The sequence below is a fragment of the Pseudophryne corroboree genome, chromosome 6 (assembly GCF_028390025.1).
Source record: "Pseudophryne corroboree isolate aPseCor3 chromosome 6, aPseCor3.hap2, whole genome shotgun sequence".
Classification (NCBI taxonomy): Eukaryota; Metazoa; Chordata; class Amphibia; order Anura; family Myobatrachidae; genus Pseudophryne; species Pseudophryne corroboree.
In genome coordinates this window covers 394,909,232-394,931,507 of record NC_086449.1, presented here as the reverse complement: position 1 = coordinate 394,931,507, position 22,276 = coordinate 394,909,232, and positions in this window count along the sequence as shown.

Here is a 22,276-nt window from a genome sequence, read left to right as displayed (position 1 = left end):
GTGGCACCCCAAAACACCAGAATGAGCCAGAAAGCCCAGCATGGCATACCAGTGTAAAAAACTATAGTGTTAATAAATTAGTATTTAGGAAGCCGAAGCTATAGAGAGAGTGATACAAACATGAAATGTAATTAAAATAGAGAAATAGTGTTAGAAAATTAATAAGTGAAAAGTGTTAATAGAATGTAAAGGTATGCCACACTAAAGCCATCCAGCTCAGCCAGTCCAGAGGCACCACACCTCACACCTCCATTACCCCAATCTGGGTCTAATATTAACCAGCAAGGAGCCACATGATAATGGCTCCTTACTAAAATATGTCTAAGCTAAGAGCTACCTACCTTGGAGCAACCCCATAATGCTCCATGTGGCATGTCAGGGCCTGCACCTCCTCCTAATGCAGGAACCTCTCTGCCTCTCACAACAGACATATAGATTGGTAAATGCTCAATTAGCTTAGTGATATCATTCAGGTGCTCGAAAGGAAGGGGTATTTCTGAACAAGCAAAAAAAGCAATTGGTTTCCCCAGCACCCTGAATGATAACAGTAACGAAGATCTCTGAATTATATTATCATGTGGGATTTATATCTGGTTACTGTTATCAAAATGTAAAGGTATGAGAGGCAGAGAGGTTCCTGCATTAGGAGGAGGTGCAGGCCCTGACATGCCACATGGAGCATTATGGGGTTGCTCCAAGGTAGGTAGCTCTTAGCTTAGACATATTTTAGTAAGGAGCCATTATCATGTGGCTCCTTGCTGGTTAATATTAGACCCAGATTGGGGTAATGGAGGTGTGGTGCCTCTGGACTGGCTGAGCTGGATGGCTTTAGTGTGGCATACCTTTACATTCTATTAACACTTTTCACTTATTAATTTTCTAACACTATTTCTCTATTTTAATTACATTTCATGTTTGTATCACCCTCTCTATAGCTTCGGCTTCCTAAATACTAATTTATTAACACTATAGTTTTTTACACTGGTATGCCACGCTGGGCTTTCTGGCTCATTCTGGTGTTTTGGGGTGCCACACCCTGCACCTAGATATAGCGCTAGGGACCCCAAATATACAGAGAGGCCTTGATGCGGCTTTGGGGCTTAACCACACATTTGCGCAAATATGTGTAACGAAGATCTCTGAATTCTATTATCATGTGGGATTTATATCTGGTTACTGTTATCATTCAGGGTGTGGGGAAACCAATTGCTTTTTTTCCCTCTTTTTACCTGTAAGGCTTCTAGCATTTACAATTAGGATAAGTATTCCCTCTACTGTTAGGAATTTTATTTTCTGTGTGCATCATCGGCGATCCATGTTCATCGTTAATTTGTATTTTGGTAGTACTCTTACCGGCTGCTCTTCCCTTCCCCCTTCTCCACACCCATTCAGCTCGCTACCTCCATCCTTACTATTCTCACTGCTTGACCCATAGTTACTGGCTAAACCCTCTCCCCAGGCACTTTGTTTAAAATCTCCTCCAATCTTCTAACCATCCTTCCACCCAGCACCACTGCCCCCTCCTCATTCAGGTGCTATCCATCGCGACAAAAAAGATGGCACCTGACTGAGAAGTCCGCCCAGTGTTCCAGGACCACAAACCCTTCTTTCCTACACCAGTTTCTAATCTACACAATTACTTCCCTAATCTCTCTCTGCCTCCCTGGGCTAGCGCGTGGCACAGGGGATATTTCGGAGAATATTGCCCTAGGTGTCCTTGCCTTTAATTTCTGGCCTAAATCCCTATAATCTTTCTTAAGGACATCCCACCTACCACTAATTTTATCGTTGGTGCCACCATGCACCAAGACCGCTGGGTCGATCCCAGCCCCTCCCAACAATCTTTCTACTCGGTACGCAATGTGTCGTACCCGAGCACCCGGGAGACAACAGACTGTATGGGGATCATGGTCCCAGTAGCAGAGTGCCCTGCCTGTCTTCCTGATAATAGAATCCCCTACCACCACAATCTGACTAGGTACTTTCTTTCTCTTATCCCCTTTGTGCCGGAGGGACCGCTCCTCTGGTTGCTAGAGTGAACAGTCTCCTCCAGCTCCGTCATTTCCTCACTACCATCCACAGAATCTTTGTCCAATCGGGTGAATTTATTGGGGTTTGCTAGTTTAGAGATGCCGTGCCTCCCCCTCTTTTTCTTCCTTCTAACTGTGACCCAGCTGGCTACCTGGTTGTCCTCATTTACTGGTGTACCTTCCCCCCCCCCCCTCCCCCTGCAACTCCTCCACCGTTCTATCTAAGCTTTGCTTGAGATTGTGAATATCCCTCAGTCACGTAACGGTTTGCTCTAGATCAGTTACCTGGGCTTCCAGGGAAGCCATTCGCACACACCTCGCGCAGATGTATTCACACTGGGCCGGTTGTTCCAGGTGCGCATACATCTTGCACGACATGCACTGAGTGAGATTCTCAATCACGGCCACACAGAGAAAAAAAGAAAAACACACATACAGTAAAGTCAATACAGTAATGATTCTGATACTTGTGTGTCTGGGGGCGCTGTGTATATGACTGCGCCTTGAGTCCTGTGATGAGACTATCCTCGCACCGTCCTTGGGGCACTCTCCTGCTGCACTGCTTCATCTCCTCTCTTCTCCACCACTCACCCCCACTTCCTCCTGTGAGTCAGCAAAACTTCCTCATATGCTCACAATTGCTGCTCAGTGGTTCCCTGCACTGGGAACAGTCGTTCAGCTCCACACACACCTGGAGCCTCAGCTTATTCCTGCTGTAGGCTCTGCTCTGTTAAGCAGCTCCTCCTCACACACCCTCGGATCAGCTACAGCCGCAGTTGGTCTCCCGCTGGCCGGCTCCGTTCGAGGCTCAGCTCAGCAGTGACTCCCCCCTCACTCTTGGCCATGGAGCAGCAGCGTTCTCCCCTGCTGCCTGCTCGCGATCCACTCTGACTTCCGATATCCGACTTCCGCTTCCGGAAGAGAGTATGACAGAGAACAAGAGACAGGGGTGCACAATAGATGGAGAGAGAGGAAAAGAAACTACAATAGCTAGTGACTCAGCAAATGATGGTTCTAAAATACTAGTATAATAATCCCTTGAATCAGTGTGTCCTGGGAGCCATCCTCCCTCATATAGGACTGTACATTCCCATCTCCTCTATAGTAATTTCACATATCAGCGTCTGCAGGGAACTGTGTTATTCCTCATCATATATCATTGTATGGTTCCCTCTCCTCTATAAAAATACCACATAAGTGTATCAGTGTCTGCCGGGAATTGTGTTTTTCCTCATTCTATATCACTCTACCATCCCCTCTCGTCTATATAATATTAAAACCACATATCAGGGTCTGCCAGGAACTGTTATTCCTCATCATATATCATCCTCTCCTGTATATAATAATAAAACATTTCAGCATCTGCCAGGAACTGTTATTCCTCATCATATATCACTGTACGGAACCCTCTCCTCTATACAGTAATAATAATAATAATAATACCCAGGGGCTGCAGCTCACAGCAGGCAACTTGCAACATGCATTCATCTTTGTATCAGCCCCACTGTGTACAGATTACGGCAACAACAAACCTGCAGTGAGTATAGTTGTGCAGTAGGTGGCAGGGCCGTCTTTTCATATGGACTCAATGGGCTCTTGCCCAAGGGCCCCATGAGTATAAGGGACCTAGGCTGATAGCTGAAGGTCCCCTCTTTTCAGGGGTACCAGATTTTTGAAAATCGGCCCTAGGGAACCAGAGATATCCGACTTCAAAGCAGTGTTCCCCATCCAAGCCTGTTAATTGCTCTTCCCAGTCAGGTATCTCGGACTCTGTTTGACTTAGAGTTTTTCTGAGGGTGAATTTCAAAAGCTGGGACTCTCCACTTTTGGTGGACACTAGCAGCTTGTCTCTACTATGCCCACAACCACAGATTTCAGCCTTCAAGCAGCTGGTCCCTGCTCAAGCTCCACACGCCTAATATGCAGTTTTATATATCTGTTGGTGGTTTGCTCTGGCCCCTGAACTCTGATCCCCAAGTCCCCAGTACCTCCTGACAGGTGAGACACTCTAATTTTTTATCCCATGCAAAGCTAAGACATCTTTTTCCAGGAACTTGAGATATCTACAGTCAAGCAAGCTGCTCTCACCAGAAAATGCTGAAAATTAAGCCCACTCCACTATCGACCCCTCCCTTACGTATTAAACACCCCATACCACCCTGGAAGTCATGTACCGGGGCCCCTTCATTCATCCCAATACCACCTTCTACAGTTTAGTGTTCTCCCTCCCACCCCATCTGTGCAGTAAAGGAGTAATTAGCAGAAATTACTGCTCCAAGTCCTACATGCTGAGCGGAAGATAGAACCCCCCCATACCGCCCGCAGGACATCAAAGCTGCCTCTGATAGCACCCCCACCCATGGAGGATGGGTATGGTCCCCAGTGTATTGCTGTGCCCAGTGGCCCACACTGCTGTTAAAACGGCCCTGGTTGGTGGTGCTGTGTAGTAACTTTTCCAGAAGGCTGAAATCTCAAGCCCATTGCACTTGAATGTTTGGGGGGGGAGAAGCAGGGATGGCTATCGGTGGGTCACACATCGATGGTATCATAGATGGGTAACCTCGATGGTGTTTTCACCCACAGATGGTCACACTTGCTTTACTATTCATTAAGCTAGGGGTAATTCAGAGTCTATGGGCAGAGCTTCATGGGAGTGTCAGGTGCAGAGCTGAGCTCCGTGTCCCAATACCTTGAAAAAATAATTGGTGGATGTGTATTATCGATGATGGGGAACCATCGGGTTCTCCCCCATGGATGGAAAAACATAGACCATGTAATTTTGAATCATCGATGGTCGATGGCTATCCCTATGGGATGTAGTTATGTGACCGACGGCCACAGAACCTCCCCCTGCATCCCACACACTAAAAACATCAACAGTCGGCATGTCGACTAGAAGGGACTATTCCCACTCATGTGTGTCCACGACACCCATAGAGCCCACATCATGGTGAGCGCACAAGGGGCTTCATTCCGCTCGCCCCCACCGCCGGCATTCTGACCACCAGGATCCTGGCCACTGGTAACGCAGTCCCAACCCATCCCTACCCGGATATTGTTACACCATGCAGTATGTATAGGATGGGACATGTCACTCATTTCCCATACGTGCACTTAGCTTTATTATAGTTTAACACAAGAACACAGCCTGATGGGAGACCTGTCCCATTATTATATGTATTTTGAACAACATGGATCGGCCAACCTCTCTGTAAGTCCTCATATTAGTATACATTACAGTCTGCTACCCTACAATAACAAACTGTTTCCTCGTCCTAGAAATTATCTTATTTTAAAATGTACATCCTGTCTGAATTCTATTAATACTTTCAGTACATATAGAAGGGATGGCATCAGGATCCCAGTGCTAGGGATGCTGGCGGTCAGAATACCAACAACAGCATCCCGACACCTGTTAGAAAACTTACCTAACCCTCCTCCCTGCAGCCCAACCCTAACCCTCCCACCTTAGTGCCTAAACCTGACCTCCCCCCTTCAGCAGCCTAACCCTCCTCTCACAACCTAAACCTAACCTGCCCCCACCGCAGCCTGAACTTTACCCGCCCCGGCATACTTATGACCGGATGCTGGCAGTTAGCATTCCGGTAGCGGCATTGTGATCCATGTTTAGATTCTGGCATCAGTCTTCTGACCAGTGTCGGGATTCCAGCGTCAGTATTACAACTGCCGGTATCCCAACCACCAGTATGCGGACCAGATCCCATCTATATAATGTTTATATAATATCACCTCATTACATTCACCTCTTAAGTAGTTTTATAGGAGTTCAGTATATTATGTTGACATTGACAACATTAATAGGGAACAACTCTTTTGCAGGCAAAGGGAGCGAGTTGCCAATCCTATGGTGCGGAAATGCCAGCAATGGCATCGCATCTCACACCCCTCGCTGCCCCAATTAAGACCAGATCAATTAAGTTTCCAATCACATGGGAGAGTGAGGAGGTCCACTGGGAGAGGGTAAGAGATGTGAATTTAAGGAATTTAGAAGCAGAGGATTCTGTGGGGATATCGACAAGGATGTTCAAATCACCTAAGAAAATGGAGGTAATGTCTGAAGAGAGGAAGTGGGTAAGCAAGGAAGCAAAGTCATCAAGGAATTTGGAGGGAATGCCAGGGGCACAGTAAATGACAGCTATTTGAAGATGAACAGGTTGGAACAGGCATATAGCATGGACCTCGAATGTAGAGAATGTAAGGGATGTTTCTGGTGGTACGAGTTGGTAAGAGTTCTGGAGGACAGAAGGACCCAAACACTACGTTGACCTCCAAGCCAGGGTGTATGTGTGAATGAGAGAACCCCAGTGGAGAAAGCAGCAGGATAAGTGGTGTCAGATGGGGAAAATCAGTTTTCGACAATGGCTATGAGATTCAGGGAGTTGGGAGATGAAAAGGTTCATCTCTACAGACAGAACTGGCATTCCAGAGGGCACGGGAGAGAGGGAGAGTGTTTGTGGGAGAGATTTGAATGCAATTATCACAGTTGCTGTAGTGCTGAGGTGAGATTACCTTGGGAGGGCTGGGATGATGTTTGAGTAGTGATGATGCCGGGGGGGGGGGCAGCTGAGCTATGAAGGGAAACTGCAGGTGGTGGGCAGGCAGAAAGTTCAGTACGAGACAGATGAAAATTAGGTGAAATGATAGAGGGAGGGAACAATGCAGAGTGGTGGAGTGTGTAACAGGAGAGGAGGATAAGAGAAGTAGAGGGTGGACGGGAGAAAGAAGAGGGGAAAGATGGGGTGTAGTAGACTGGGGGAAAGGATAGAGGTGGGAACAAATGCAAGATACAGGATTAGGTAGACACTGAGTGATGAGACCTGGACATAGTGTGGAGTAGGTAAATAGGGGGAGGAATACTGGAAAGAGGACGGGATGCTGTAAGATAGCAGATTTCTAGAAATACAGGTGAAAGTACAGTGATGGTAACAGTGTAAGCGCAACAGCAGTAAGTTTAGTTTGAAGCGAGAAAAGTGTAAATAATAGGGATGTAGATTGATTTTGATGATGTAAGAAGTGAGAGGATTGTGTGTAGTACGTGTATGTGGGGTGGGGGGGTGAGAATGGTAATTCAGACAGGACTTTCAAGTGTATGAAGGCAAAATTGCATTGGTACAGCTGTGCAATCAGAGAACTGAAAGTACAAATAATAGAAATTTAATACCTACCGGTAATTCCTTTTCTCCTAGTCCGTAGTGGATACTGGGTTCCTTGTACTTTAATACCATGGGTATACATCGAGTCCACTGGAGCCTGGCACTTTAAAACCTTTAGTGTGTGTGTGCTGGCTCCTCCCCTCTATGCCCCTCCTACCAGACTCAGTCTAGGAAAACTGTGCCCGAGGAGACGGAGATGAATTGAGAGAAGAAACATTACAACAGCAGTGAGGCAACAAGCCAACATACAACCATAAACGAAAGGAGGGCGCTAACCAGAACAAAGGATAGCAACACCAACCTAACCAGGATAGCACAGCTATCCCAACAACATAATGAGACCGCAACGCCGGTCCAACCAAATACTTACACAGGTAAGCAGGTACGAAGCACTGAGGCGGGTGCCCAGTATCCACTACGGACTAGGACAGTGATGGCTAACCTTGACACTCCAGCTGGTGTTGAACTACACATCCCAGCATGCCCTGCATCAGTTTTTGCATGGCCAAATAGCAAAACTGTAGCAGGGCATGCTGGGATGTGTAGTTTAACAACAGCTGGAGTGTCAAGGTTAGCCATCACTGCACTAGGAGAAAAGGAATTACCGGTAGGTATTAAATTCCTATTTTCTCTTACGTCCTAGTGGATACTGGGGTCTTGTACTTTAGTACCATGGGCAAGTCTCAAAGCTCCCAAACGGGTCGGAAAGTGCTGAGACCCCTGTAAAACCGCCTGACCAAACTGAAGGTCATCCTTGGCCAGGGTATTGAACCGATAGAATTTTACAAACGTGTTCGAACCAGACCAAGTAGCAGCTCGGCACAACTGTAGGGCCGATACTCTTCGGGCAGCCGCCCAGGAAAAGCCCACCGACTTCTTTGAGTGGGCCTTAATAGACGAGGCAAGGGCAGAGCCACCGAAGTATATGCCTGTTGGATGGTCAACCGAAGCCAGCGAGTAATAGATTCCTTAGAAACCGGCTGACCAACCTTGGAGTCATCATAAAGGACAAACAGAGTCAGATTTCCGATGACGAGCCGTCCTTTTGACAAATCTTCAGGGCCCTGACCACATCCAGAGACTCAGGGCCAACGGAAGCATCAGACAACACCGGAACCACAATAGGTTGATTCACATGATAGACTGACACCACTTTTGGCAAGTACTGAGGACGGGTCCTATGTTCTGCTCTGTCTTCATGAAATATCAAATAAGGGCTCTTACAGGATAAGGCCCCCAATTCAGACACCCGTCTGTCAGACGCCAATGCCAATAACATCACCATCATTCAGGTGAGAAATTTTAACTCCACCCTATGTAAGGGTTCAAACCAATCCAATTGGAGAAAGGACAGAACCACATTGGAGGTCGCACGGAGACGTGGGAGGTAGAAAGGGCGGTTGCAAATGAAGAACTACCTTCAAGAAAGTTTGTACTTCAGGCAACCAAGCAAGTTGTTTCTGGAAGAAAATAGAGAGCGCAGAAATCTTAATGGAGCCTAACCGCAGGCCCATATCCACTCCTACTTTACCTGCAAGCGGAAAATGACCAATTCTAAATTCCACGGGAGAAACCTTTCTACCCTCACACCAGGAAACATACTTTTTCCAGATGGTAATGTTTTGACGCAACCATGTTCCTGGCCTGGACCATGGTGGAAATGACCCTGGAGGGAAGACTTTTCCTGGCTAGAATTTCAGTCTCAACTTCCAAGCCGTCAAACATAGCCGCTGTAAGTCTGGATAGACGAACGGACCTTGTTGAAGATCTTCTCGGAGCGGTAGAGGCCAGTGATCCTCCAGATCCATGGTTAGGAGGACCGAGTACCACGCCCGTGGCGGCCAATCCGGGACAATTAGAATTGCCTGAACGCATTCTCTTCTTAGTCTTTTTAGAACCCTTGGGATTAGTGGTAGAGGAGGGAACAGGTACACAAACTGGTACCTCCACGGCGTTGTCAGTGCGTCCACTGCAACAGCCTGCGGATCCCTCGTTCTGGAACAGTAACGGCATAGCTGCTTGTTGAGTCGAGAAGCCATCAGATCTATCTGCGGACAGCCCACCATTCCCCCGGATGGAGGTCGTGCCTGCTGAGGAAGTCTGATTCCCAGTTAACCACTCATGGAATTAATATGGCTGAGATGGCCCTTGCGTTGGCCTCCGCCCAGAGGAGGATTTTTGACAACTCTTGCATCGCCAATCTGCTTCTTGTTTTCCCTTGCCAGTTTATGTACGCCACAGCCGTGGCGTTGTCCGACTGAACATGGATTGCCTGATCCTTCAGGAGATGAGACGCCTGCAGAAGAGCATTGTAAATTGCCCCAAGTTCCAGGATGTTTAATCGGCAAAACAGACTCCTGTCTCGACTATATCCCCTGTAACTGGGCCCCTTGGGTCACAGCCCCTCAACCCCAGAGGCTGGCATCCGTTGTCAGTAGAGTCCATGAGTGGATATTGAAACTCCAGCCCTCCACCAGGTGAAGAACCTGTAGCCACTCTAATAGAGAAATCTGGGCTTTCGGAGATAAGGTCACTTCCTGATGCATATGAAGGTGAGACCCCGACCATTTGTCCAGTAGATCCAGCTGAAATGGACGGGCATGGAATCTGCTGTATTGGATTGCCTCGTAAGCAGCCACCATCTTGCCCAGTAATCGAATGCAAAGATGTATGGATACCTTGCGAGGACTAAGCACAGAGTGAACCATAGCCTGGATAGTCAAGGCCTTGTCCATCGGGAGAAATACCTTTTGAGACACTGTATCCAGCATCATTCCCAGGAACTGAATATGTTGGGTCGGTTCCAGGTGAGATTTCTGAAAATTTAGGATCCACCCATGATCCGTAAGTAGGTGAGTCGTCAGATCGATGCTGTGCAGCAGACACTCCTTGGACACAGTCTTTATGAGGAGATCGTCCAAGTAGGGGGACTATGTTTACTCCCATCATGTGCAGTTGCAGCATCATCTCCGCCATGACTTTGGTGAAGACTCCCGGAGCTGTGGGTAAGGCCTGAAACTGGAAATGTTTGTTCAATATGGTGAAGCCTGATGATGGGGCCACATGGGAATGTGTAGGTAAGCATCCTTGACATCCAGAGTCACCAGGAATTCCCCCTCCTCCAGAGCAGACACCACCGCCCGCAGGGATTCCATCTTGAATTTGAACACCCGCAGATACGGGTTTAGAGACTTCAGGTTCAAGAGGGAGCGCACCGAACCGCCAGGTTTGGGAACGACAAAAGGACTGGAGTAAAAACCCCTGTATTGTAATGGAGGAGGTACTGGAACCAACACCCCCGTCTGTAAGAGTTTTTGAATAGCCTCTCGTAAGGTAACTTTTGCTGCGGGTAAAGCTGGTAAGCCCGATTTGAGAAATTTGTGAGGAGGGAGTGTTTGAAATTCCAGCCAGTATCCTTGGGAAATGAGGCTGCTCACCCAAGGATCCTGGCAGGATTCCGCCCACAAGTGGGCAAAGTGTTGAAGGCAAGCACCTACCTGAAAGTCGTCTTGCTGCTGGGGCCAACCAGTACATATAGGGAAAATGGGGGATGGGGATGTCCTCTGCACTAGAGAGATACTGAAATTTTTAATTTTTGCTGAAAAATTCTCCAAATTTTATGATTTCAAGAAGTTTTATTATCATTCATCATAGGGGGTGCTGCCTTAGACAATAAGTTACAGAACAACACAGGACAGAAAAATCTTTTTCTGTCCTGTGTTGTGCTGGGGCCAACCGTCATGCGGAAGGCTTAGCGGCAGGGGGTCCGGTGGTCTGGTCCAGGGAGACAGCATTTGCAGGTTTACAGGACTTACCATGAGATCCTCTGGGAGTGGTGGAGACCCCTCTGACTCTGCCTCTGAACCTCGCCACACAAAAGGACTGTAAAGAGGGTCCGGTGTAAGAACGTCTAGCAGGTGGCGCAGCCGACGGCAGATAGGTAGACTTACCCGCCATTGCTTGGGAGATCCATTTATTTAATACTTCTCCAAACAAGGCATCACCTGTAAAGGGAAGATTTTCTACACCCTTTTTGGAATCCGCATCTGCCGACCACTGACGTAACCGCAGAGCTCTGCGTGACGAAAAAAAACCATAGCAGTAGCGCGGCCATTTATCTTACACAACTCTTTAAGAGCCTCACTCATAAAATTTGCAGCATCCTGTATATGTTGCAGCAGAGTAATTACCTCATCCCGGGGCAGAGTCTCTAAACCGTCAATAACATTATCTGACCACATGACTATGGCCCTGGAAATCCACCCAAACACAATTGTGGGGCATTGCGCTGCGCCTGCTGCCGTATATATTGCCTTGAGTGTGGTCTCAACCTTACGGTCAGCTGGCTCTTTTAGGGATATAGCCCCTGGCACTGGCAGTACCAATTTCTAAGACAGTCTGGACACAGACGTATCGACTGACAAAGGGTTTTCCCATACCTTCCTGCCATCAGCTGCGAGGGGAAAAGTAGTTAAAAACCTCTGAGGAATTTAAAATTTATCAGGGTTTAACCATGCTTCCTTGGCCAGTGAGTTTAACTCTTGACACAGGAAAAGTTGCAGAGGTCTTTGGTCTGACATTAAAATACAACTCCTTATCCGTCTCTGACTCCTGATCCGGTATGTGAAGAGCCTCTCACACAGCAAAGAGGTGGGCAGAGAGCTGTCCTCATCCATATCATCATCTACATCAGGCTGATCAGAATCAGACTGGAGCACCTGTGAGCGTTTATGTGAAACCACTACAGGGGGCTGAGAAGCCTTCTTGGTATCTGCTGCTTTGGGCACACAATCAATAGTGTTTTAACACCTGTCTCTCTTTTCTAGCTGCAGCTAATTCTGAATTAGCATGATTTTAACATCAGGCTTTTAAAACTATCTAGCCAATCAGGTGCCTGTGAACTGTGACCTTGTGGAGATAAGGAACATTGGGGGTCATTCAGAACCAATCGCACGCTGCCTGTTTTTGCAGCCGTGCGATCGGGGCTGAACAGCGCATGCACCGCAATGTGCAGGCGCATTGGCCGCCGGCAAAGGGGATCGCCGGGCAGCAACAAATATAACGAAGAAAGCGATCGCAAGAAGATTGACAGGCAGAAAGCGTTCGGGAGTGGCTACTCACTGTTTTCTGGGAGTGTCCGGAAAAACGCAGGTGTGCCCAGCCGTTCCTCCGGAGGATTCCTGACGTCACCACCTGTCCGGATCGTCGCAGCGGCTGAGTAAGTCCTGGGCTGTGCAGAAACTTTGTTTGTGCAGCTCACTGCACAGCCGATTGCACCCCTGCAATGCGCCTACCCTCTCCCCTGTAGGCGGCGATTACCCGGTCGCAGCAGTGCAAAAAATAGCCTGCATGCGACCAGGTCTGAATTAGGCCCATTGTTCACACGAGTGACCCCGCTGAAGACGGGGTTGAGTCACAAGCAGCAGACATTACCATGTTCACAGACATCTTACACAACTGTAAAAACAGCACAGCCCACTGACCAACACCTTCACACAGACCCTAGAGAGCCCCCGGAGTGACACTGAGAAGCGGACACCAGCGCACAGAAACACAGCAGTACAATGTGTAACGAAGTGTATGACCTGACAATAGTGCAGTGGTGCTACCGCTGGAGTGCCCCCCTCCCCCCCCCATCTATGACCCCCTGGTACCAGCACAGAGTCCTGTAGCAGCGTGGGTCTCTGGAGGAGCAGCGTGCATGCAGCCTTGATCCACAGCAGGAAATGGCGCCTTCCCGCCACAGGTCCTGCTACGGGAAGCCCTACCCCCTGTAATGGCGCGCAGTCCCTGATCAATAGTTTATACTGGCTATGTTAGAAATAACATCATAATATGCATACAGTACACACAAAGCCATTTTGTGAGAGGGAGCACTGAGGGGCATCAGCCCTTAGCCAGTTTGTCCGCAGCAGGCACCGTAGCTCTGGGCCCGTGACCACCGCGTGACTTGCCACCAAAACTGCACCAGGGACCGGCTAACCGGGACCCCGGTGTAAGACTCACGGCACCTTGTACTTCACCATCTGTTAGAGGGTGGCGGCTAGCTGCTGGTGTGGGCACACACACTAACGATGTGTGATCAGTACCTTACGAGCTCAGTTTTCTGTTAGCTGGGATTACGAACCATTAACCCTCAGGAGGTTGGTTCGGTCCACCCTTTAAGTCCCAAGAAGCATGTAGCCTGGTTGCCAACCAGGGCTACCTGAAAATAATAAAATAAAATAAAAACAAAAGGAAACTCTCTGGAACTCCAGAGAAATGCACCCGGCTCCTTGTGCACATTTTTCTAAACAGAGTCTGGTAGTAGGGGCTTAGAGGGGAGGAGCCAGCACACACATACACTAAAGGTTTTTAAAGTGCCAGGCTCCAGTGGACTCGATCTATACCCATGGTACTAAAGTACTAGACCCCAGTATCCACTAGGACGTAAGAGAAAATAACATTTGCCAGTGAAATGGAAAGTTTTTGACATTTTCAAAACAAGTTCAGTGCTGAGTAACCTAGTTAAACAAGCAGGAGGTGAATGGTGTGACGTTTAAGTGAAAGTAGTCCTTCAGTATTCTGATTTTGATAGAGTGGTCGCCTTCAAATTTACCCTGAATCTACCTGCTTCCAGTTTCAGTGCATAACCTTGTGTTCTAACACTTCTCTTCCTTTGAAGAATGTTAACTTCCGTCCCTTGTTAAGATCCTTGTTACATTTGAAAGTTTCTATCCTGTCCAAATGATACGTATTAAGATCATTTAATCTTTCCGGGTAAGTTTTGCGATGTAGACCATGAACCATTTTAGTTACCCTGCTTTGTAAAGCCTTTATTGTATTAATATCCTTCTGGAGATAAGGTCTCCTTCTTCCTGCCTCCTTCAAACCTCACAATCTGTACCTTTCGCAGTGCTGCCATTTCAGTCTCCGAAATACCTAAAGGAACAGTCCCTGCAGTTGTCCTGCGGTATCCGGCACCACAACGTTAGCAGCAGATCTTGTGAGTTGTGAAGGTAGAGCCTCTATGGCTCAGACTTGTGTACATCCCACAGATGCTCAATCAATTGAGATCTGGGGAGTTTGAAGGCCAAGTCAACACTTTGAACTCTGTTACATTCCTAAAACTATTCCTGAACAATTTTTGCAGTGGGCCAGGACGCATTATCCTACTGAAAGAGGCCACTGCTAACACGGAATTCCATTGCCATAAAGGGGTTTACCTGGCCTGCAACAATGCCAGGTAGGTTGTTCGTGTTAAAGTAACATACACTTGTATGCCAGGAACCAAAGTTTCAAAGCAGAATATTGCCCGGACTATCACATTACCTCCACCGGTTTGTGCACATCCAGCCATCCACAGAATATAAAAGAAAATGCGATTCATCAGACCAGGTCACTTTCTTCCACTTCATCATGGTCCAGTCCTGACAGTCACATGCCCACTGTAGGCGGTGGTGGACAGGCTCAGCATGGGTCTTTACTAATCTGCGTATTGCAGAAAATAGGATTTTAATTACCTACCGGTAAATCCTTTTCTCGTAGTCTGTAGAGGATGCTGGGGTCCACATTAGTACCATGGGGTATAGACTGGTCTACTAGGAGCAACTGGCATTTTAAGAGTTTAATAAGTGTGGGCAGGCTCCTCCCTCTATGCCCCTCCTACCAGACTCGTCTAGAAACTGTGTCCGAGGAGACGGACAACTTTGAGAGAAGGATTTTACACAGATAGTGGCGAGATTCAAACCCGCTCACACAAACAAGGCAAAACAAGCTAACCAGCTTAAAAACTCAGCAACAGCTGAATAACATTACTGAACCAAGTAACAATGCAGTACATAACGAAGAACACAGCAGTACTGACCAAGTAACCACTGCAGGATAAAGATGGGCTGGGCAAGCGCCCAGCATCCTCTACGTACTACGAGAAAAGGAGGTAATTAAAATCCTATTTTCTCTTACGTCCTAGAGGATGCTGGGGTCCACATTAGTACCATGGGGTACCATTAGTACCAAAGCTCCCAGAACGGGAGGGAGAGCGCAGAGGCTCCTGCAGATCTGATTGGCCTCTGAGGATCTGAAGTTTGGTCAAAGTATCAAACTTGTAGAACTTAGCAAACGTGTGCGACCCTGACCAAGTGGCCGCTCTGTAAAATTGTAAAGCTGAGACCCCCCCCTGGGCAGCCGCCCAGGAAGAACCCACCTTACGAGTAGAGTGGGCCTTAACAGAATTTGGGCACAGCAATCCTGCCGTAGAATAAGCGTGCTGAATAGTGAACCTGATCCAGCGAGAAATTGACTGCTTAGAAGCAGGACACCCAAGTTTCTTGGGATCATACAGGACAAACAGAGTCCAATTTTCTGTGACGAGCAGTCCTCTTCACATAGATCTTCAAAGCCCTCACAACATCCAAGGACTTTGATGTAATTGAGGAGTCAGTAGCTACTGGCACCACAACAGGTTGGTTGAAATGAAAAGCAGACACAACCTTCGGAAGGAACTGCTGACGCGTCCTGAGCTCAGCTCTATCTTCATGGAAGATTAAGTAGGGGCTTATACAGGACAAAGCCCCCAATTCCGACACACGTCGAGCAGAAGCTAAGGCCAACAAAGTGACCGCCTTCCACGTAAAACTTGACCTCAGCCTCCTGTAAAGGCTCAAACCAATTCGATTGCAGGAAATGCAGCACCACGTTAAGATCCCAGGGTGCCGTCGGCGCCACAAAGGGAGACTGAATGTGCAGAACCCCTTTCAAAAAAGTCTGAACCACAGGGGGTACAGCCAATTGTTTCTGGAAGAAAATGGATAAAGCTGAAATCTGGACCTTTATGGATCCCAAACGCAGGCCCATATCCACACCTGCTTGCAGGAAAAGGAGAAACTGTCCAAGTTGAAACTCCACCGTAGGAAACCGCTTGGATTCACACCAAGACACATTTTTTCCAAATGCAATGGTAATGTTTAGACATTACGCCTTTCCTAGCCTGTATCAGGGTAGGAATAACCCTGCTCGGAATACCCTTCGGGCTAAGATCTGGCGTTCAACCACCATGCCGTAAAACGTAGCCACGGTAAGTCTTGATAAATGAACGGCCCCTGTTGCAGAAGATCCTCGCGAAGAGGAAGAGGCTTTGGATCTTCCAGCAGTAAGTCCAGAAGATCCTCGTACCAAGCTCTCCTTGGCCAGTCCGGAGCAATGAGAATTGCCTGAACCCTTGTTCTCCTTATGAGTTTTAGAACTCTTGGAATGAGAGGAAGTGGAGGGAACACATACACTGACTTGAACACCCACGGTGTTACCAGGGCATCCACCGCCACTGCTTGTGGGTCTCTCAACCTGGAACAGTACCTCCTAAGTTTCTTGTTGAGGCGTGAGGCCATCATGTCTATTTGAGGCATGCCCCAAAGACTGGTCACCTCTGTGAACACCTCCGGATGGAGGCCCTATTCTCCTGGATGGAGATCGTGCCTGCTGAGGAAGTCTGCTTCCCAGTTGTCCACTCCTAGAAGGAAGATTGCCGACAGCACCACTGCGTGCGTTTCTGCCACGAGGAGGATTCTTGTTACCTCTGACATAGCAGCTCTGCTCTTTGTTCCTCCCTGTCAGTTTATGTAGGCCACCGTTGTCACATTGTCTGACTGTACTTGAATGGCCTGCTTTTGCAGAAGATGTGCCGCTTGGAGAAGACCGTTGTATACGGCTCTCAGTTCCAGAATGTTTATTGGAAGAATGGATTCCAGACTTGACCACCTTCCTTGGAAGGTTTCCCCTTGAGTGACTGCGCCCCAACCCCTCAGACTTGCATCAGTGGTTAGAAGGATCCAGTTCTGAACCACAAACCTACGGCCCTCCAGAAGGTGAGGCATTTGCAGCCACCAGAGGAGTGAAATCCTTGCTTTCGGCGACAGACGTATCCGCTGGTGCATGTGTAGATGAGATCCTGACCACTTGTCTAGGAGATGCAGTTGGAAAGACCGAGCATGAAATCTTCCGTACTGTAGAGCCTCGTAGGAGGCAACCATCTTCCCCAGAAGGCAAATGCACTGATACCCGGGTATGCTTCAAGACATCCCGGACCATTGATTGTATAAACGCTTTTTCCACCGGTAGAAACACCCTCTGTACTTCTGTGTCGAGGATCATCCCCAGGAAAGACAAATCTTTGTCAGCTCCAAATGTGACTTAGGAAGGTTCAGGATCCAGCCATGTCCCCTGAGCAGATGAGTCGTGAGAGCAATGGACTGCAACTTCTCCTCCCTGGACGATGCCTTTATCAGCAAATCATCCAGATATGGAATTATGTTCACTCTCTGTCTGCGGAGGAGAACCATCATATCTCTGCCATCACCTTGGTGAACACCCTTGATGCCGTGGAGAGACCGAATGGCAATGCCTGGAACTGATAGTGATTGTCTAACAGTGCAAACCTGAGATAAGCCTGATGCGGCGGCCAAATCGGAATATGGATGGACGCATCCTTGATATCTAGAGATACCAGAAACTGACCTGAGATCACCGCTCACAGAGACTCCATTTTGAATCTGAACTCCCTCAGGTAAGGGTTTAACGATTTCAAGTTCAAAATCGGTCTGAACGAACCATCCGGTTTCGGCACCACGAAAAGGTTTGAATAGTAACCCTTGTGTTGCACAAGGAACTGGAACAATGACCGCTGACCTTTCCAATTTTTGGATGGCTTCCTGTAGGATAGCCCTTTCTGTCAGTAAAGCTGGCAAGCCTGATTGGAAGAATCGGTGAGGCGGGAGTTTTTGAAACTCCAGTCTGTATCCCTGGGACACAATATCCTGTATCCAGGCCGGACGACACCCAGACGTGGCTGAAACTTCTGAGTCTCGCCCCCACCAGCCCGTTCTCCAGGCTGTGCGGACCACAATCATGTTGAGGATTTAGAGGAGCCAGAAGCAGGCTTCTGCTCCTGGGAACCTGCAGGTGCAGGCTTCTTGGATTTTGCCCAACCACCTCTAAAGAAGGTGGTAGGAGGCTTGGACTTTTTCGTCTTAGCGGTCCAAAAGGACTGCTATGTAGATGAAGAAAAGGGTTTCTTCGTAGAAGAAGTAGCTGAGGGAAGAAAGGGTGACTTACCCGCAGTTGCCGTGCAAATCCACGCATCCAACGCTCCCCCAAATAGAGCCTGACCTGTGAAGGATAGGTTCTCCACACTTCTCCTGGATTCCGCGTCTGCAGACCATTGGCGTAGCCAGAGTCCCCTGCGAGCTGAGACAGCCATGGCAGATATCCTTGAATTCAGCGTACCCAGGTCCTCATGGACACCACCATGAAACCCACAGAATCCTGTATGTTACGTAAAAACAGTTCAATGTCACTTCTATCAATTGTATCTAAGTCTTCTAGTAACGTGCCTGACCACTTTACTATAGCTTTAGAAATCCATGCACAGGCAATAGTGGCTTTGAGCATAGTGTCAATTTTACGATCAGCTGGTTATTTTAACGCGGTAGATCCACGGACAGGTAAAACCACCTTTTTTGACAGTCTGGAGACAGATGCGTCAACTATGGGTGGGGTTTCCCATTTTTTTTCTATCCTCCTCAGGGAAGGGAAAAGCAACCAGAATCCTTTTTGGGACCTGGAATTTTTTCTCCAGGTTTTCCCAGGATTTGTCAAATAGAGCATTTACTTCTTTAGACGCAGGGAAGGTTAGCAAGGCTCTCTTATTGTCTGTGAAGTGAGCCTCCTCAACCTGCTTAGGTGGTGTGTCAGTAATGTTTAACACATCCCTAATGGCCTCAATCATGAGCTGCACCCACTTTGCAAAGGATGCCGTGTCAGTCGGTATCCGTGTCGGCTTGCATAAACTGTTCAAGTGCACGTTTCTTTGGGTATATGCTAGGGGATTTAGAAGGAATAGGAACAGCACCTGACCAAACTGCCATAGAATTCTTTAAAACATGAGTTTCAGTCTCAGTATGAACCACCCATAGTAGAAATCTGAGAGATCATTCCCTTAATTGAAGTCATCCATTACATTACATTCCTGGGTACATGGAATGGATTCCTCTGGAGAAGATACCATCTCTGCAGCATAAGACACAGAGTCCCTGTCCCTGCACAGAGAACATATACCCCCACACACACACACACAGGAAAATGTCAGACACAGTCCTCCCCCCCCCCCCCTCCCAATTTCCTTCAGAGAAACACAAAGCTTGGAGCCAGCACACACACAGCGCTTCCATAGGTAGATATAAATCAAATACCTGGCGCTGACTGTGTACCCTTAAAAGACTACACAGTAATTTACAGCCTCCCCCCCTCTACAACCCCCTGGTACTGCACAGAATAGCTGGAGTCGTGTGGAGGGACAGCACTCCCTGTCAGCGTCGCTGTATCTGCAGGGAGAAAATGGCGCTGGAAGCCGCTGGGTCCGCTCTGAGTAGAAGCTCCACCCCTTAAACATGGCGCGTCTTCCCGCTTTCAAATCTTTATACTGGCCTGAGGTATGGGCTAGCAGCGTTACCAAGGTCCCCGACAGCCTTGAGTGACCAGTGTAGGGTATTCGCGCTGGCTCAGGTGTCCCTCATAGCGCCGTACTGTGTACCACTGAGCTCTCCGGGGCACAGTTAGTACTGCGCTCCTACCCTGTTGCCACCATTCACACCGGCTTCCCGCTTGTCGGGTCGCCGGTGACACTCACCACCGGAATCTTCTGGCTCTGTTAGGGGGTGGCGGCATGCTGCGGGAGTGAGCGGTCGCCTCTGGCGGCTAGCGATCATTACCCTCAGGAGCTCAAGATCCTGTCAGCAGAGATAGTGGCCATTAACCTCTCAGGGTTGGACACTACTCCCCCCCTAAGCCTCCCTGTGCCTAACTCTAGGTAAAATAATAAAACTAGAAAAACTCCTATGGAGCTCCCCTAGCTGTGACCGGCTCCTCCGGGCACATTTTCTAAACTGAGTCTGGTAGGAGGGGCATAGAGAGAGGAGCCAGCCCACACTATTAAACTCTTTAAGTGCCTAGTGGACCCGCCTATACCCCATGGTACTAAAGGGGACCCCAGCATCCTCCACGACGTAAGAGCAATCTGCAATGCACTGTTTTGATCCCTTTCTATCATAGGTAGCATTCACTTTTTCAGCTATTCGTGCTACAGTAGCTCTTCTGTGGGATTGGACCAGACGGGCAAGCCTTTGCTTCCCCAGTGGCATCCATGAGTTTTGCCCCCCCCCCCCCCCCTTCCTCCCCCATAACACTGTCAGCAGTTCTCCTGGCACAGACCACTTTCATAAGTACTAACCTCTGCACACTGTGAACACCCCCACAATACCTACCATTTTGGAGATGCTTTAACATCTACCCATAACAATTTGGCACTTGTCAAAGTTGCTAAGATCCTTACACTTGTCCATTTTCTTTGACTCCAACACATCAAGTTCAAGAACGAAGCATTCACTTGCTGCCTAATATATCCTACGTCAACAGGTGCCATTGTAATGAGATGTTATTCACTTCACCTGTGTGTACTGTACAATATGAATGCATTTGCTATAACAATCATTATAGGCATAGGAACAGCTATACAAAATGCAAAGAACATTTTTTTCTTGCCTTTTACCAGGGCATCCACCCTGGCTAAGATCATATGGTCGTCCCGAGTCTGGGACTTTTCGTTCTCTTCCGAGAATTCCTCTGATTGGGAATCATCTGACTACGTAAGAGGCAATGCAGTTTTACCTCTTGAGCTTGGTGGATGATTTGTTGCAGGTTATTAGATACAGGAACAATTCTCTGTACCAACTGGGACAGGCCCTGAAGCCAAGTTGGTTTAGTAGAAGGCTGCTGTGCCTGAAGGGGGCGGGTAGTGCATCAGGAGTAACCACCGCGACCAGTGGACTCTGGAAGCTGACAGTTGGGAAGCAAATTCACACATATCAATGAGGCCCAATCTAGTGGTGGTGCAAAGACCCCGGCAGCAACACCATGAGATGTTTCCGTATGGCAACGTTCACAGAGCTCTGTGTGGTCCTGTACCAGAGAAGAAAAAAGTTTCTGTAGGCTGTACAAGTATAAAAGTGTGCTACCCAGTAATACCCTTCTCCTTCTGGGAGGTTTTGGCAGAAGATCCCTTTGAGGACATCTGACAACCTGTAAGGAGTGGATAGGAATATGCGCGCGCACATACACACACCTAAAGTAGGTAAAGAGGACGAAAAACACTGGACTAGTGAACAAATAAAGGAATAAGTGGTTCGGGTACTACAACTGTGAGCCCACCACAGAAGTCGCTACTGTTGAGGTAAACAGGAGGCACTATAAGTAAAGCTAGAATTAGAGATAGCTCCAAATAAACGGTTTAGTATAAAATTACTAGGTAACCCAGTATTCTAGCAGTACCCTTAGTTGCAGTGCTTAAACAGAAATAGGAAACTTGGCACCTTGTTCTCAACCACCACCACCAAGAGGTGAGGCAGGGGATAATACAGAATACGTACATACGATATCCCAGCAGCGGGATGCCGACTGTCACTATTTCGACAGCTAGTCCCCTTGCGTGCTTGCTACGCTCGCCATGCATGGGGCCCACTGCGCTTGCCACAGGTTCTATTCACACTCAGTTGTGGCATGTACCCACAAACCAAGTAGGAATACCGCGCATCGGCATTTCACCGGCTGTTTTGGATTCCGGCTTTGGTCTCCTGAACGCCAGGTTCCCGAAAGCCGGTATATTAACTGCATCCCGAATATTCAGCCTGACACTAGGACAGTGCTATTATAAGGAAGGCAGAAGTGGTTGTCAATGTAGTCTGCAGCTCAGAGTAACACACTCACTGCAGATGTCTACAGTGCAGCCACTTGCCGAATGGATAGTGCCGTGACAACCTCTCAGTGCTGCCTGTAGCTCAGCCAGGATAAAATGGCTGCTGGGCTTGTGAAAGAGCGAGAAAGGACCCTGAGGCAGGAAACATAGTGGTAGGAACCAGTGAACAGGGCTGGGGGTGGAGCTACGGGAAACTAACCCACTCTTGGAGCCCTGGGGACCTGCTTCCCACCAGCACTAATGTTCCTGGTGGCCTAGCGGTGGACTCAAGAGTGATCTCTCGCTGATGT